Raw genomic sequence first — 15,684 nt, 5'->3', positions numbered from 1 at the left:
GAGCAAGAGCCTTCCCTTCAGGGGGGTACAGAGAAAACTCCCATCCTGCATGAACCAGAGGACTCTCGACTCTTCTGAACTAGTAACCCTTGGAGGCACCTGCCTTGGACACAGACATTGAGAAGGGTTGGGTGGAGGAAGGGCATAGAGAAGGCCAGATCTGGGCTGGGAACCCCAATACACTTTGCAACACGCTGAGTCTGAGCCTGGGATTTGCAACAATTCATTAAATCTGGCGAGAGTCTCTGAGCTCCACTGGGAACATTCTGTGTAGCACTGGTGCACACGCACCTTCAGAACATTGGGAAGAACCAGCTCATTGGCATCCAAACACAGGGCTGAGCAGAGGACCGTTTCCAGGTGGCATAGGTTGGTGTAGCCCCTGGGTTGCTCGAATCTATGCCAGTATCTCTGCAGGTTTAGGAGTGGACCCAGAATCATGGAGCACAGCTGAGAATCTGGCCCCCTTAGAATCCTCCCCCATTGCCAGGGATTCCTTTTCCAGCTGCCTCTTGAACACAGCTGGCTTAGTCTGCATGATTCACATTGTCCCTAAATATTTTGCATTGGGGTTGAGATGCTCCCCGATTTAAGGAGCTGAACACCAATTAACAATCTCGTCCAACGTCAGTGCATGCCTAACAGTGAGGAAAACGACTGCTGAGAAGCTGTAACCATCTATTGCTATGGTAACCTTATAATTGACAGTTCTGGGGTATTATACAGCCTGAAAGTCATAAACTTAATGAAAGTATGTTTTTATTGCACTTCAGCTTCATCTCTGATTAAATCAAATTTGCATAATGGAAAGTTATTACATTTCCATGTTTCTAATTTCTTTCTTTCTTTTTTTTTTCCTTTTTGCCCAACAATTCCAAGACTTTGTTTATAGTGAAAGCTGCGGAAGGTCACCTAATACATGTCTTTGCTGAAAAATGTTTTTAATCATTTGTGTCAGAGGTGCCTAGGAAGTGAAATGGTTACATTGCAGCTCTTTGATATGCATCTCTTTCCTCCCAATAATGGGAGAACTTTCATGTTTAGAAGTTATTAAGCGAGTGTTGCAGGAGACTGGAGGTGCTAGAAGTGCTGTGGAAGGTAATTTATCAGTGAGAGATGCTCTACCTCAGTCTTTCTCTCTTGCCATCTTTGCAGAGAATTTTAAGCAGCATGCAGGTTTTTATTTTCTATAACTCTCTCCTCCCCACCCCCACAAAAAGCACATCCATCCCGTCGAAGGGTAAGTGCTAACTTACTCCCTGGAAGGATTCAGTGGTGAGTGGTTTTAATTGCAGGTTAAGCAAAAGACCAAGGATGAGTGTGGCTCTTTCCCCTCATCTCCTTCAATGTATTGAGGCAATTTGTTCTCTTGGCAACAGAAACAACAGCAAAATTTCCTGGCCGCAAAAGGATGGACTCGCTGGGTAGCTCTTGAGCACATTTGGTTTAATAATAGTTTAATAATGAAACCCACTAGTTAGTGGGCGTTACATGGCCCCCTTGCTGCATCTGATACACAGAGGATATGACTCTATTATAGCTGCTAGCTTTAGAGGCTGGATCTTTAGTTCAAGCTATAGCAGCTGGTGTGTTTAACTCTGAAGGTCCCCCAGTTCAATCTCTAATCTGGGACAAAATGGTGGCTGTCCTAATATATGATCATCCCCAATTTTTTTCATGTAATAATTACTCTCTAATGATTTTGTGCCTTCTCAGACCAGCTCTGGATGGGAGTTGAGACCAATCTTACATCCGCACAGTCTTTCATCCCAGAGGAGGCTGGAAATGTACTTGATGAACAATAAACATGGGCACCTCACTCACCATGGACATGTAGCCTGGTGTGGGGAGGAAGAAGGCACTGAGAACCGCTCCCAGTAACAGCACATCATGGGGTAGGAGAGGATGTGAAGAAGAGGCCCCACTGTGACTGGTAGTCCAAGGAGAGTGGTGGGTAGGCAGAATGTGGTTGCTCAGAGTAGACTTTAACCACCACACCAGAGGGCAGGGCCCTGGACTTGGCTGCAGGACACTTGAGTCTATTCCCAGCTCTCCCCTGATCTGCTCTGTGACCTTGGTCAAGTCACTTCGCCTCTACTTTCCCCCATGTCACGTCCATTAAGATTACAAGCTCTTTGGGGCACCAACTGTCTCTCTCTCTCTCTCTCTCTGTATAGCACAATTGGGCCCCAAGTTCAGCTGGGGCCTCTGGGTGCTACCGTAATCCATGCAATAATAACCCTCTTCACACTCACACTCCCAAGATTGGCACCAATGGACTTTTTCATAAGAGGCCAGGGTTGTGGTTTCTGATCTCACTTGACAGGCAGCATCTCTCACAGCCCTGTGCCACTGGGACTCTGGTTCAGAACACATTCCCAAGGCAGAACTGAACCTACTGTGTTGCCAACACCATTTCCTCGGGCAAACTCAGATTCCCTCTGGAGTCTGACATTGAGCTCCTTAGCTAGTCTGAGCTAAAGTATTACAGCCTCAAGTGACAGGAGAGCAGGCCAGGGAACAGCCTCAGTTAGCAGGTAACCATCTCACTAGAGGGCTAAGGTACTTAGCAGGCCTATTCCTGTAGTATCCAAGCATCTCACACACTTATAAGAAGGGCAGCATCTCATTATGGGAACTGAGGCACAGAGAGACTAAGCCATTTGCCCAGGCTCACACAGGCAGTCTGTGATAGGGCAGGGACCTGAACCCAGGTATCAGAGGTCCTCCGCTAGCACGGTAACCCCTGAAGCAGCCTTTCTCTCCATGGAGAGGCTGCCTCTCACCATGATGCTCTCAGCCATGTCTCCTGGATGGTGTTTCTGGGAGCTTGTTGGTTGTGTCACAGCACGAGAGGCTTTGTTCCAGAGGAAGGCCCCGTGATGGGTCACAGGAGGCTTTACGCTGTGCTAGCTGGTGGGCGTGGAGCACCTCTTGCACTGGTGACTGACTCCCAGCAAGCTTAACTGACGGAGTTCAAACATTTAGATTAACATTGTGGCCAATTAACAGTAGGGTGACCACAGGGTCCATTTTGGCCGGGACAGTCCCTTTTTAAAGCCCTATCCCGCTGTCCTGACTTTTTTTTTTTGGCAAAAGTGGGCATTTGTCCTGTTTGCTCTTGCCAGCTTGATCAGTTGGGCCAAACGGGACAAATGCCCACGTTTGCCAAAGAAGTGGGGTGTGGAGGAACATGCAGGGGGGAACAAGCAGCGATGCCAGCCCCTCTCGGGGGAGGAGCAGGGGGGAGGCAGGGCTCGAGCAATCAGCAATCCCAGCCCCAGCCTTGTGCAAGGGGCAAGCATGGCTCAAGTGAGCAGCAATGCCAGCCCCGCGCCAGGACGGGGGTCAGGGCTTGGGCGAGTGGCTTGGGCAAGCCCTGCGCGGGGTGGAGGAGCCTCTGGCTAGTACCACGCGGTGTCGCATTTTCCCTTTGCGAAATATGGCCACCCTAATGAACAGTTAAAAGGCTGCGTCACAAGCAGGGAGCCTGCGCTGCCTGGGAAGATCTGGCCAATGGTGGGACCGTCGGTGGCATCGTTACTGTGGAGGGATTCACTCACAGGTTACTGAGCTCGCTGGGCACAGGTAGCTCAGCAGGTGTCTAGTGCTCTGTGCCGCGAGCGAGAGCAGCCGTAGTGCAGGCTGGCTGGGGGAACACTGCTATCCCAGCCATGACCAAAAGCGCATTCTCTGTAATATCCTGGCAGGGGCTATTTGCCGGCACCGAAAGATCGACAGGGCTGTTTCAATGGGCTCCTGAGGATAAATGCAATTGCTGAAGGGAAGGCTATAAAAGTCTCCAAATCCCCAGTGGCCCCACTCCCCTGCAGTTTCATTAACCCAGAGACCTTTTGGTTTAGCTTTTGTACAAATACACGCTCACTTGGCTCTCATTTATCATCCACAGGGATCAAGGTGTCAGGTGAAAGCTGGCGGAGAGCAAAGCCCTGGGCACTGAGCCGGCTTCTGTTCCTACCTCACGCTGCCGGGCATGGCGGGGCGTTGGGGGGGGGCTGCCTTCTTTGTGAACGGTCTGTGGGTGTGTCCTTCTCGCACCCTCCCTCCCCTCTTTGGCTGTGGGGTGCAGGGGGCAGCAAGCTCACCCTGCTCTCCCACTGTGGGAGCCCCGTGGGAAAGGCTGGCTGACCCCTGCTCACTCAGGAGATGGCAGTGGCTGTGGAAGGAGAGGTCTCTGCAGGGAAACCCAGGGACCAGCCAAGCTGAGGGTGGAGCCCGAGCTGAGGTTTTGGCTTTTGTTGGGCTCTGACTCCCCAGGAAGGGAAAGTTTTTGATCGAAACAATGCTCACCCCCTTTCCATGCCCTTTGCACCCTGCTGGCTGTGGAGATGATCATACTGCCCCGGCAGGGGAGTCCCCAACAGGCAGAGACCGGGCAGAGCTGGCCCCTCTACTGCTCTCCCAGGAACTAGCAGGGGCAGGGAGCAGGAGTGGCTGCATGGTAATGTGCCATGGCTATCCGCAGCTGGCAGATGGACCCTTGAGGGCTGTACCCTGCTGGCAGAGGCTAGAAGAGTCCCCAGGCTGCTCTACTTTGATCTGGGGCTGGGGGCAGTAACAGGCCCCCTGACAGTCCCTCTCCGGCTCTACGTGCATTGATTCTGTTCACAGCAGGTGGGGAACTCTCCCATTCATGCCTCTCCCTCTCCCTGCCCTACTTCTTCTCCCATTCATGCCCCTCTTCCCCTCCCTCATTGCCAGAAATATTCAGCTGAAACCTCTGTATTGCCTTGGAGGGTCTTCACGCCTGCTGCCATTTTCTCTCTGAGAAACATGGCTCACAAACATGCAAGCAGAGCGTGTCACAGGGAGAGCTGGCCAGAAAGTGGGGTCCCCCTCTCTAGAAAATGTTGAACTTTTCATTGAGAGCCTGAAAACTTATTTTTCGTTTTGGGCAGTTTGACCTGAAACAAACAAGACATCCATCTAGCCAGGTTTTGTTCCACAAAAAGGCAACATTTATGGAGGAAAACCAACATTTTCTGCTAAAGTTTTCATTTTGAGAAAGGTTTTGATGGAAAGTTTTCAACAGCCCTAGTCACGCGTCATCTGCAAATATATATCACACCAGACAAGTGCACTGCAGCTGGAGAGCAAAAGATACAACTAATGCTCCAGTAGGTATAGAAAATATTGTTTTTTTATGGGCTGGGACAATTAATGGCACTACTGAGCACTGCACCTGACCTCTGGCTATATGCCTGTCATGGAGAGACAGAGGTGTTCTGCCCTAATAGCACTGAGCACATATAATGACTGCTAAACGGTTTGGAGCACTGCCTACAGGGAATGGTGACAGGCAACAAGAAATGGAAACCATTGGTATGAGGGAACAATGTACAGTGGAAGCACTGGTCTGAGACGAGGTCCTCATCCGTACGGCGAGAACAGAAGCAGAATATCTAGCGAGAACCAGGAATATCTTTCCAAACAGTCAAAGCTTTCACAGCAGCCTGCTCTGTGGGATTGGGATGGAATACATAACACAGCCTTGGCCAGCACTCCACAGCGACGTGATTCGTGGCTGCAGCGTGTCCTTTTCAAACAGGATACACACATACATGCAAAGACAGTTACTCTGTGTAAATGGGGTAGGAGAAACTTGCAAGGGACTGGGCCATAGGCAGTCCTGCCTAGTGGTCACAGGTGGGCTGCCTCATTCCACTCAACATCAGCCATGAGTCACTAGAAGTGGGCAGCGTATAAGGCAGCTGGTCCTTGTGGGAGCCTTCGTAGTGCTGCTTCTGCTGAGCGAGCATGACGAGGGTCACCAAATATTGTGGAAAATGCTCCCAGGAAAGCATTCCAGTCCCTTGGCACTGGATGGTCCTGCTCCAGCATGGGGGAGGCCAATCCAATCCTTCTCCGGCTAACAAACTGATCTCTAGTCCCACCCTGGCCTGGGCAGTGGGACAAATTCAAGGGTGGAGCAGGAAAAGGAGACGGCATTGGTTCAGGAACCCTCTGAACTTTCGGCGGTGCCCATCAAAATGTTCAAGTAGTGGTAGCACGGGCCCCTGTTCAGAGGGCAGGGTCCAACCTGAGCCTGGAGCATGAGACTGTGCTAGCTGTTTGTGGAATGTTGATTTTCTGCTAGGAGTCATGCCATGTGGGACTACAGCAGATAGTTCTAGGCTTGGAATTGCACAACCCACTCCTGCAGATCTGGTACCCAGGAGGGAGGGGTAGACCCTCTTCCATATCCATGGTCAGGGGCTTCCGCGGGGGGTGTGCGGGGGTCAAAAGTGGGTGAGGGCAAACTGTAAAGGACCGGGATGTAGGCAATCTGGCTTAGTGGTCACAGCTGGGCTAGTGTCCACAGGTTAAGGAAGGCCACAATATCTTAGTCAGTGAGCAGGGGTCAGAGAGGAATCACTGCAGCCAGGATCAATAAGCAAGAGTCAGGCTGGGTCAGAGACCAGATAGCAAGGTATGGTCTAGCATCAAAGCCAGCCAGAAGTTTGTGGAATTGCCCAGACAACTTCCTGTCGTCCCCCCCACCCCCCGCCCAGGTTAAATAGTGCACTTGCCCAATCAGAGGGCTGCAGGGTTCTGTCACACTGGATCCTGTGGGCGGTACTTCCAGTGGTACCTAATCTCCACAGTGGTCCCAAGATGGAGCACTATATGCCCTCCTGGTAGCAATGTGACATTATCAGCCAGGTGAGTCTCTGTAGACTTGGGTTCTAGTCCCATGGATCTGTATAAGAATAGAAAGTTGGATAAGTAGCTCATAAATTTTGATCCCAGGGCTTTTGTATCTTTCTGTCTCTCAGGCAGTAGGGAGCATCAATAAGTGAAAATTCTGGCATAACCAAAGATGTTTTCTTGTGGAAATGTGGAAAGAAGGTAGTTTTAAATTTCCCATAATTCCCTGGGGCTGCTTACCTCTGTCTTCCCCTTTCTGGAATTGAAGTCACACTGAGTTATCCAGGCCTCCCTCTTTATAAATTGTAGGTCATGTACTGAGGGAAGAGCAGCAATACCATGTAACAGAGGTGACCAATGACATAGCTTGAACTCTGACCCATGGATCTCAAATACCTGAAGAAACAGAGGCAGGAAACAGCCCACAGGCTGACACTGGATTGTGCCAAACACCAGCTGAACAATTCCAACTAGCAAACCAGGGGAATGGACAGAGCCCAGCTCTCAGTCCAGCTGAATGCTGGCTTTTGGGAGCCCTGCACATCCCAGCTGGCACACCTCCCTTCCCGGATCCCGGGATAGCGGGTGCTACAAGAGAGTCCCAAGACAGCAGACAGGGGATGCACTGAGAGATTCAGGGAGGCTCTACAGATGAAGGGAATGTGATAACTATTCTGAGCTGCAATGTGGATGCCGTCAATCATGAGTGGCACTCTCCTTGCAGCCTGTTAGTCATATTCACGGTCATCCCTGTCTAAGATGTACTCTGGAAGGGCAGCTTCCCATTTCTCCAGCTTAAGAAAACCAAGTCAGCAGACAAAGCGAGTGCCAGGATATTCCCAGAACAATGAAGTGACTATCCACAGGCGACACTTGATTGCATGAGAATCACAGATCACAGACTGACATTGGCGGCAGCTTCTGGAAACAAGCAGCACTTTGCAACTCTAGCATCACAGAACAGCAGCCAGAGCATCACCCATGTCTGAAACTCCACCCAGAAGCTCTTAGGGCCTTTCCCCTCATTGCCAGGGGAATGGTAAGGGCAGTGCCTGTTGTACTGCATGCACAATAGCCATGTTTAGCTCACTGACCAGGCTCAGCTGGGCCTGGGCTTGGCTTTGGGAATTACCTGCATAAAATCTATTCTGGCTGAGTCTCAGAGCCCCCTTTGCAAGTGTTCAGGAAAGGCCTGTCAAGTCTGAAGAAGAAAGAAGGCAATATCTACCCCACAGGAAATGACTTAAAACAAGATGCACCAACTCCCTTGGGCATGAGTTTCCTCTGCCACTGGGTAACAGAGACCTACAATAAGCTGTGAGAAAGTCCTGCTGTTCTGTGCCTCTAGATGATAAGTCCTGTCTTCTAGTCTCTTCAACGCCATCTGGCTGTGTTTCCTGTTGAAATTACCATTAGCATGGCGTCCCTCCCTTAGGGTGACCAGGTGTCCAGTTTTGGACAGGAACACCCGGTTGAAAAGGGACCCCTGTGGGCTCTGGTCAGCACTGCTGACCAGGGCATTAAAAGTCTAGTCGGCAGTGCTTTAGTGCTAAGGCAGGCTGGTCCCTACCTCTCCTGGCTCCATGCTGCGTCTCAGAAGCCTGCTTTGCTCCGCTGTGCCGCTGACCGGGAGCCGCCCAAGGTAAGCCCACTCCCCAACCCTGAGCCGCAACACCCTGCCCCAGCCCTGAGCCCTCCCCCAAACCCAGAGCCCTCTCCTACACCCCAAATCCCTCATGCCTGGCCACACCCCAGAGCCAGCACCCCAAGCCCAGAGCCCGTACCCCCTCTTACACCCCAACCCCCAGCCCTGAGCCCACCCCAAACCTAGACCCCCTTCCTGCTCCCCAAACTCCTCATCCCTGGGCCCACCCCAGATCCCTCACCCCTCCTACACCTCAACACCCTGCCTCAACTCGCAGCCCCTCCCGCATTCTGAATCCCTCAGCCCCACCCCCCCAGCCTGGAGCCACTTTCTGCACCCCAAACCCCTCATCCCCAGCCCCACCCCAGAGCCCCCACCCCCAGCCAGAGCCCTCATCCCCTCCCACACCCCATCTACCTGCCCCACCTTGGAGCCCGCCCTGCATCCTGTACCCCTCATTTCTGGCCCCACCCAGGAGCCTGCACCCCCATGTAGAGCCCTCACTTCCTCATGCATCCCAACCCCCTGCCCCTTGCCCCAGCCCAGTGAAAGTGAGTGAGGGTGGGGGACAGTGAGCCATGGAGGGAGGGGGAATGTAGTGAGTGGGGGAGGGGCCTCAGGTAAGGGGAGGGACATTAGGAAGGGGCGGGGCTAGGGTGTTCAGTTTTGTGCCAATAGAAAGTTGGCAACCCTACACGAGGTGCTAGTTGCGACAGGAATGGAATCCAGGTTTCCTGAATCTCAGGCCCTAGAGAACTCACGTTCCCTTGTGTCAGAGAAGCGGGAGGAAGGTGCTCTAGCCTAGTGGTCAGTGCAGGCATCTGGAACCAAGAACTAGGGTCAGAGATGGAGTCAGAAGTTGGAAGCCAGAGCCAAGGGGGAGAGAGCAGGGAAGCATGCAAGGAGGGGTTCAAGGCAGGGGCAGGACCGAGGCAAGGCTGGGTGGCAAGGTAGAAGTAGCAAGAACAAGGTAAGACAGGAGCAGGCACAGTGGTGGGCATGAGCACTGAGCAGCCAGCAAGTTGCTGCTGCTGGCTTAAGAGCCAGCCTGCTGGGTCCTTCCAGCCAGTCATGTGGAGTGGCCAATCTGGCCACATGCTGCAGGCCAACTTCACTGATGGGGTGGTCTGGAAATGAACTTTGTTGCAGGTTCTGATTCCTGACAGCTTGTTAACCTCCCTTGTGTTTAATTGGCAGTGGGCTTCCCTGGCTAGTCTCTGTGCCCGCCTGGAGTCCAGGGAGTCATTTAGTTGGCAAATCTTGTGTATTCTTGACCCTGGTCTGTCACCACAGGGGGCTGACGTATGAGAGTTTGTGAGAAGAAGGTTTCAAATTCCTTCTCAACTTCCTTGGGGTCTTTGTGTGGTTAAGGCTAGAAGGGTAACAGCTTCATCTTCGGCAGTTTGGACCTTCTGCACTGGGGCCTCGGATAGCCGTGGGTTGAGTTCCTGCTCTGTCTCCGATGTCCTGTGTGTCCTCGGGCCAGTCACTTAGGACCCCCTGCAGATTTGGCTCTAACCTGGTACCAACTTCACAGCCTGAGGATTTGAGGTGCCTCCTCACTGGGCTGGACTGGAGGTGCCATATTCGGCTCAGCTCTGTTTTTTCTAGGAAGAACTGAGAGGAAGGCTGGTCCCGCAGCTAGAGAATGGCCTGTGCTCCAGGGAGAGCAGTAAGAAAATCTTGCTTTTTATAAAAAAAAAAAATTGACTTCTTTATCCAAAACCCTCAACATTTTTGGTTTGGGGTTTTGCAATGAAAAATCAAAAATGTGCATGGAAAGCAGAAGCTTTCCACAAAAATGTTCAATTAGTTAAAAACCCAATTTTCTACCCAAAAATGTGTCTATTGAAAATTTTCAACTAGCCCTAGTTCTAGGAGCCGTGGGTTGAGTTCCTGCTCTGCCTCCGATGTCCTGTGTGTCCTCGGGCCAGTCACTTAGGCCCAAATCCTCAAAGGGATTTTTTGCCTCCTAACTCCATTAATTTTAATGGGAATCTCTCTAGACCTCAATTCCCCATCCATACAATGAGGATAGCAGGGGGGCTGTATGGAGAAATTCACTAGAACAGCAGGCACTCAGACACTGGTAACTGGGGTTGTGTAAGCGCCTAAGACAGATGGGCAGCTTTAGAGAAGCCCTGTGTGTTCATAGCCAAGACTGGCTGCACCGAGCAAATTGTTGTTTTCCAAAGTGCTGCATTGTTACATGCCCTCACAGAGATATTTACAGTGTTGTGTTTTCCTAACAAATCTTCAGCTGGGGAGCTGTAGCACAAAGCAGCAGCCGCTGGTATAAATATTGCAAATGCAGTCACCAGCTCTTAGCATTGGACCATGGTCACACTGCTAAACCCCCACTCCCAGGAAGCCTGGGCTGTGGGATGCCAAACTAGAACATCTCCAGTGAGGTATGGAACCTGCTGCAGGCCCCAAAGAGAACATACCCCCTGGGTCTTCTCATGGGGGCTGTGGGGAAGGTGTGTCTGGGGTGGGGAGGGGCATGGAGGGGTGTGTGTGGCCAGAGTGCACTGCACCACAGCCTCCACAGCTATTGGATGCTGTCACTATCTGGTGTAGGTTAAAGCAGGGTCCAGGCCGTTATTACCTGTGCAGGGGCAGGGAATAGGGAAAAATATCCCCCACCTCTGAGCCCCACAGACACTGAGCATAGCAGAGAATGGGGTCCTAAAGTCATAAAAACCCAATCCTGTGAGGAGCTGAGCATTCTGGCCCTGCTGCAGCTGAGTAGCCCTGCATTAAAAGAACATTATTAAGATTGCAAAGTCAAGCACTCAAAAGTTAGGAAATACCAGAATTAAGGTTGCCTGTGTAACCTTAACTCAGCCCCCTTGTGCATTTGCATTATGATACAGACTATATCTGATTATGATTACAAGATCACATACTATTTTTTCCACAGGGCCCCTGCCTCATTCAGTGAACAGGATGGATGATGCCTGGGGATGAGAAACAGTCCCATTGCTAGTGAGTTTCACAGATATTAGCTGACAGTAGACAGGTGACACTCACAAATCTTGGATTCCATTCCAGGCCTTGCAGGGAAGTGTTCTCTAGTGGTCAGAGACTGTTCTGCCTGTTCCCCCAAGACTTTCCCCTTCTGCTCCACCCTCTCCAACCTGTCCCTGCCCCACGCCTGTCTCTTCCCACCTCTGGCTTCTTGTTCCAGTCCCATTCTCCGTGCCTACCCAATCCTAGTGTCCATTCCTCATCTCAGTGCCAATCTCCTTGTCCAGCCAGCCCTAGTCTTCCCCTTCCTGGTTATCACTACATGGTGACTGCAGGTAACTCACAGCACAGAGTCCACGTGGGGGGTGGAGAGGAAAGAGCCGTGTATTTAACTGGAAGGAGGAATCACAAATAGCAAGTAACAGGCACAGAGAGGAGAATGAGCTGGTCCATTAAGCCCAGTATATTACTGAATACATCACGCCGGTCGTCAGGGCTGTGCAGTCGCTAACAGCACGGGAGGCCAACGCAGCGCCTCATCAGCACTGGGACAGAGCAAAATCAGTCATCTCCGGACGCCATGGAGAGAGCCCTGGGGCAAGCGAGGCTTGCATCACAGGAACAAAGCTGCAATGCTTTGCTGAGCCCAGAGCCAGCTGGGAGACCCAGTGAGTCATGCCCAGGTGTCCATGGCAGCAGCAGTGTGGGGTGCCAGCCCGGGAGACCACAGGCAGTGTGACGGGGTGAACAGGTGTTTAGTCACTGGTCAGGCAAGCCGTGATTGTGAGCTCTCAGTGAGAGGCAGCCACTTGAGAAATGCATGAAGGACTCCCTGACAGCCCCTGGGGGAGGAAGGAGGTCACTCAAAACAGGAATCTGCCTCCCCAGCCCACAACTTACTAGGCCTGAGCCAGCACCAGGCCTAGGCACCATTTAAATCCTGCTCAACTCTGGTCCTGAGGGCCAAGGGGGACATAATGGTGCTGGCTCTCTGCCAAAAGGTCATTTTACCCATTGTGACCTTAGATAGATCCTGTCACCTTTCTTTGTTCCTGAGTTTCCTCCTGTATTTAATGGGAGCAATCCTCCTCACACCCCAGGGATAGCACCTGGGACCTTTGGCTAGAGAGAGCAAAGCATTGTCAGAACTCCATTGAGCTCGGCTGCAAGCTCCCAGAGGCCTGGTCTTGGCGCATGTTCTGCAGTGACCTGGACACTATGCCTGGCCATTCTGAAGCACGTTGGGAACCCGCCCTGAGAGCAATCGAGCAGGAGCTGAAATCATAACAGGAATAACCGTTCCTAGAGGCATGGGCGGCAGGTTATATATTTGTGTGGGGCCCGGGCCCCAGCAATATTCAGGGCTGGGCGCCCTGCTCCAGCAATAGTTGGAGCTGGGTCTCTTCCCGCCCCCTGGTCCTGCCTGGATCAGCCCTGGCCACCGCAGGTCTCCCCCCGCCGCCACGACCCTGCCTGGAGCAGGTCCCAGCCCCCGCCTGCCACCCCCCCTCCGCGTGTTCCCCCCCCTCCGCCGCGTTGTGTTGCGTCCCTGCCTGACAGAACGCAGCGCGCCTCTCCCCTGCCTGCTGCCCGGAGGGCTCCCAGCAGATTTGCTGTCTGCTGCCGCAGGGTCCTAGTGCCTGCCCTCCGCCAGTACTGGCAAGGCAGGCTGCCCTTACCCTGAGCCTCTCCAACCCCAAACCCTCAGCCCCAGCCAGAGCCCTCATTCCCCCCGCACCCTAATCCTCAGCCCCAGCCCTGAGCAACCCCACATCATGAACCCCTCATCCCCCTGCACCCTAATCCTCAGCCCCAGCCAGAGCCCTCATCCCCCTGCACCCTAATCCTCAGCCCCAGCCAGAGCCCTCATCCCCCCGCACCCTAATCCTCTGCCCCAGCCCTGAGCGCCCCCACATCATGAACCCCTCATCCCCCTGCACCCTAATCCTCTGCCCCAGCCCTGAGCGCCCCCACATCATGAACCCCTCATCCCCCTGCACCCTAATCCTCAGCCCCAGCCAGAGCCCTCATCCCCCGCACCCTAATCCTCTGCCCCAGCCCTGAGCGCCCCCACATCATGAACCCCTCATCCCCCCGCACCCTAATCCTCTGCCCCAGCCCTGAGCGCCCCCACATCATGAACCCCTCATCCACAGCCCTCACCCCACACTCCAAACCTCTGCCCTAGCCCTGAGCCCCCTCCTGCATCATGAACCTCTCATCCACAGCCCTCACCCACAGCCCAACCCTCTTCCCTAGCCCTGAGCCCCCTCCTGCATCATGTACCCCTCATCCTCAGCCCCACAGTCCTCACCCTGCACTCCCTCCTATCCCCAAACTCCCTCCCCCTTCCCACACACCCCTTCCCAACCCCAAACTCCATCCCAAAGCCTGCACCCTTCACCTCCTCCTGCACACCCACCCCCTGCCCCAGCCCAGAGCCTGCACCCAGCACCCTTCCTGCACCCTAATCCCCAGCCCAGGATCTGCACCCCAGACCTCCCCCGCCGAGCCCCCTCCCAGAGCCTTAGGCAGGTGGGGGCGGAGTTGGGGGGGCGGAGTTGGGGGCGGGTTCTGGGCCCCACCAAAATTTTTACAAACTTGCCACCCATGCCTAGAGGAGAAGGGAAGTCAGTGCCAAGACTCAAGGGTACGGCACTGGGCAGAGAGGCAGGCAAGGCAGCCAGTCTGGTGACAATATTTTGCACAGACTGGTTGTGAGAGACAAAGGGAAAGGAAAGGGCAGGGAGGAGCCTGCAGGACACAAGGAATTCAGGCAGCAGACACCCCTCCCCACTACCCAGAGGAGCTGGGTTACTTTTCCCTTAGCCTGAAACATGGCTATTTCACAAGGCTTTTTAGGCCTTCGGGGCCCCACCATGCACACACTACTCCCTGCAACCAGGGGAGTCCTGAATGCCCAGCTCCTGTGTGCTGCTGCCTTGGGTCTGCAGCCAGGACAATGAGCCAGCAAGACAGGGAGGCTGGCATTTCAAGCCTTTCCACCATAGGTGCTGGAACGTAGGGTGCGGTGGGTGCTGCAGCACACCCTGACTTGAATCATAGAAGAATCATAGAAGATTAGGGTTGGAAGAGACCTCAGGAAATCATCTAGTCCAACCATTTGAAATGGTTTCCATTATATCCAGGGTTTACACTTCGGTTCAGTGGCTCTCAGTGCCCCCACTATACAAATTGTTCCAGACTTTCCACCTGTTTTTCTTGGGATCAGCGTGCCACCTCCCGGCCAGGACTGCAGCCTCCAGTTTGCTGTAAACCTGACGTGACTCGTCTCAGCAGCGGCACAGCAGCAAACTCGATTGAGCATGAGAGCCATCTCAATTCATTTTTGTGGGACATTTGGAAAATATTTGGGCTTTCTTAAAGCATTCTGTCTCCCTCCAGCTCCCCCTTCCTTTTTTTTTTTCAATGAAATACCAAAACCAGAAGAAAAAAAAACCCACATAGCGTATGAAAACTGCTTTTGTGGAAAATGTTTGGTTTGAAGAAAATGTTTTGATAAAAAATGCCCAGTTTTAGTTTTTCATCAGAAAATTAGAACATTTTTATCAGAATGAACCTTTTCAGCAAAAGTGTCATTTGGGTTGAAAAGCTATTTGTTGCGGAGAAAATGTTTTGCGATAAAAAGTTCAACCAACTGTAGTTAGCACTTCCCATCCTAAAAGCCACCAACCCATTTTACAAGCACAGAAATCACTTTGCATGTCATTGCAATGCAGCCCCCTCTGGGGTGAAATGTTTAACAGCATGCAGCAACAGCATGGCAGTTTAGAGCAGGGAGCACACATGAAAGCCAATTTATCCATGCAGAAAACTGGAGTGTCCAGAAAGTCTTTTCACCTCAACTACACTTTTGCCACAATTCTGAGGTTATATTTCCTGCCTTATGAAAATGCTCTGGAACCTTAGAGTATGCCTACACTGCGCGATGAGCACATGCTCTGACTCACATTTGAATCCCTCTTCTGTCCACACACAAATCAGTCAGACTCATGTTATCAAGCATGCAGGACCTGAGTCCTAGGATCCTGCTAGAGCAATGAGTCAGAGCCCAAGTCCCGCTGTGTCTCCGGTCCAAGCTTTGCCATTTTGCTGTGTGGACTCAGCTCAAGCCACAGACTTGAATCAGCAGGTTTGTGTTGTGCACTATGGAGACATTAGCATGATTATGAAATCCAGGACCAACAATTGTAAGCCCAGGTTTTACAATGCAGCAAAGCATTGGCTTGGAAACACTGAGCAGGGCCGGTGCAACCATTTAGGCAAACTAGGTGGCCGCCTAGGGGGCCTAGTGGTTGGGGGCGCCTAAAAGCCCGCTCAGGTGAGGAGGTGGAGTGGAGCTGAGCTGTGGCGGGGGGGACGCAGGGAGGGCACACAGG

Source organism: Mauremys mutica, chromosome 12, assembly GCF_020497125.1.
Source record: "Mauremys mutica isolate MM-2020 ecotype Southern chromosome 12, ASM2049712v1, whole genome shotgun sequence".
NCBI classification, from domain to species: Eukaryota; Metazoa; Chordata; order Testudines; family Geoemydidae; genus Mauremys; species Mauremys mutica.
The sequence above is the reverse complement of the archived record's forward strand: the minus strand, read 5'-3'. Positions refer to the sequence as shown.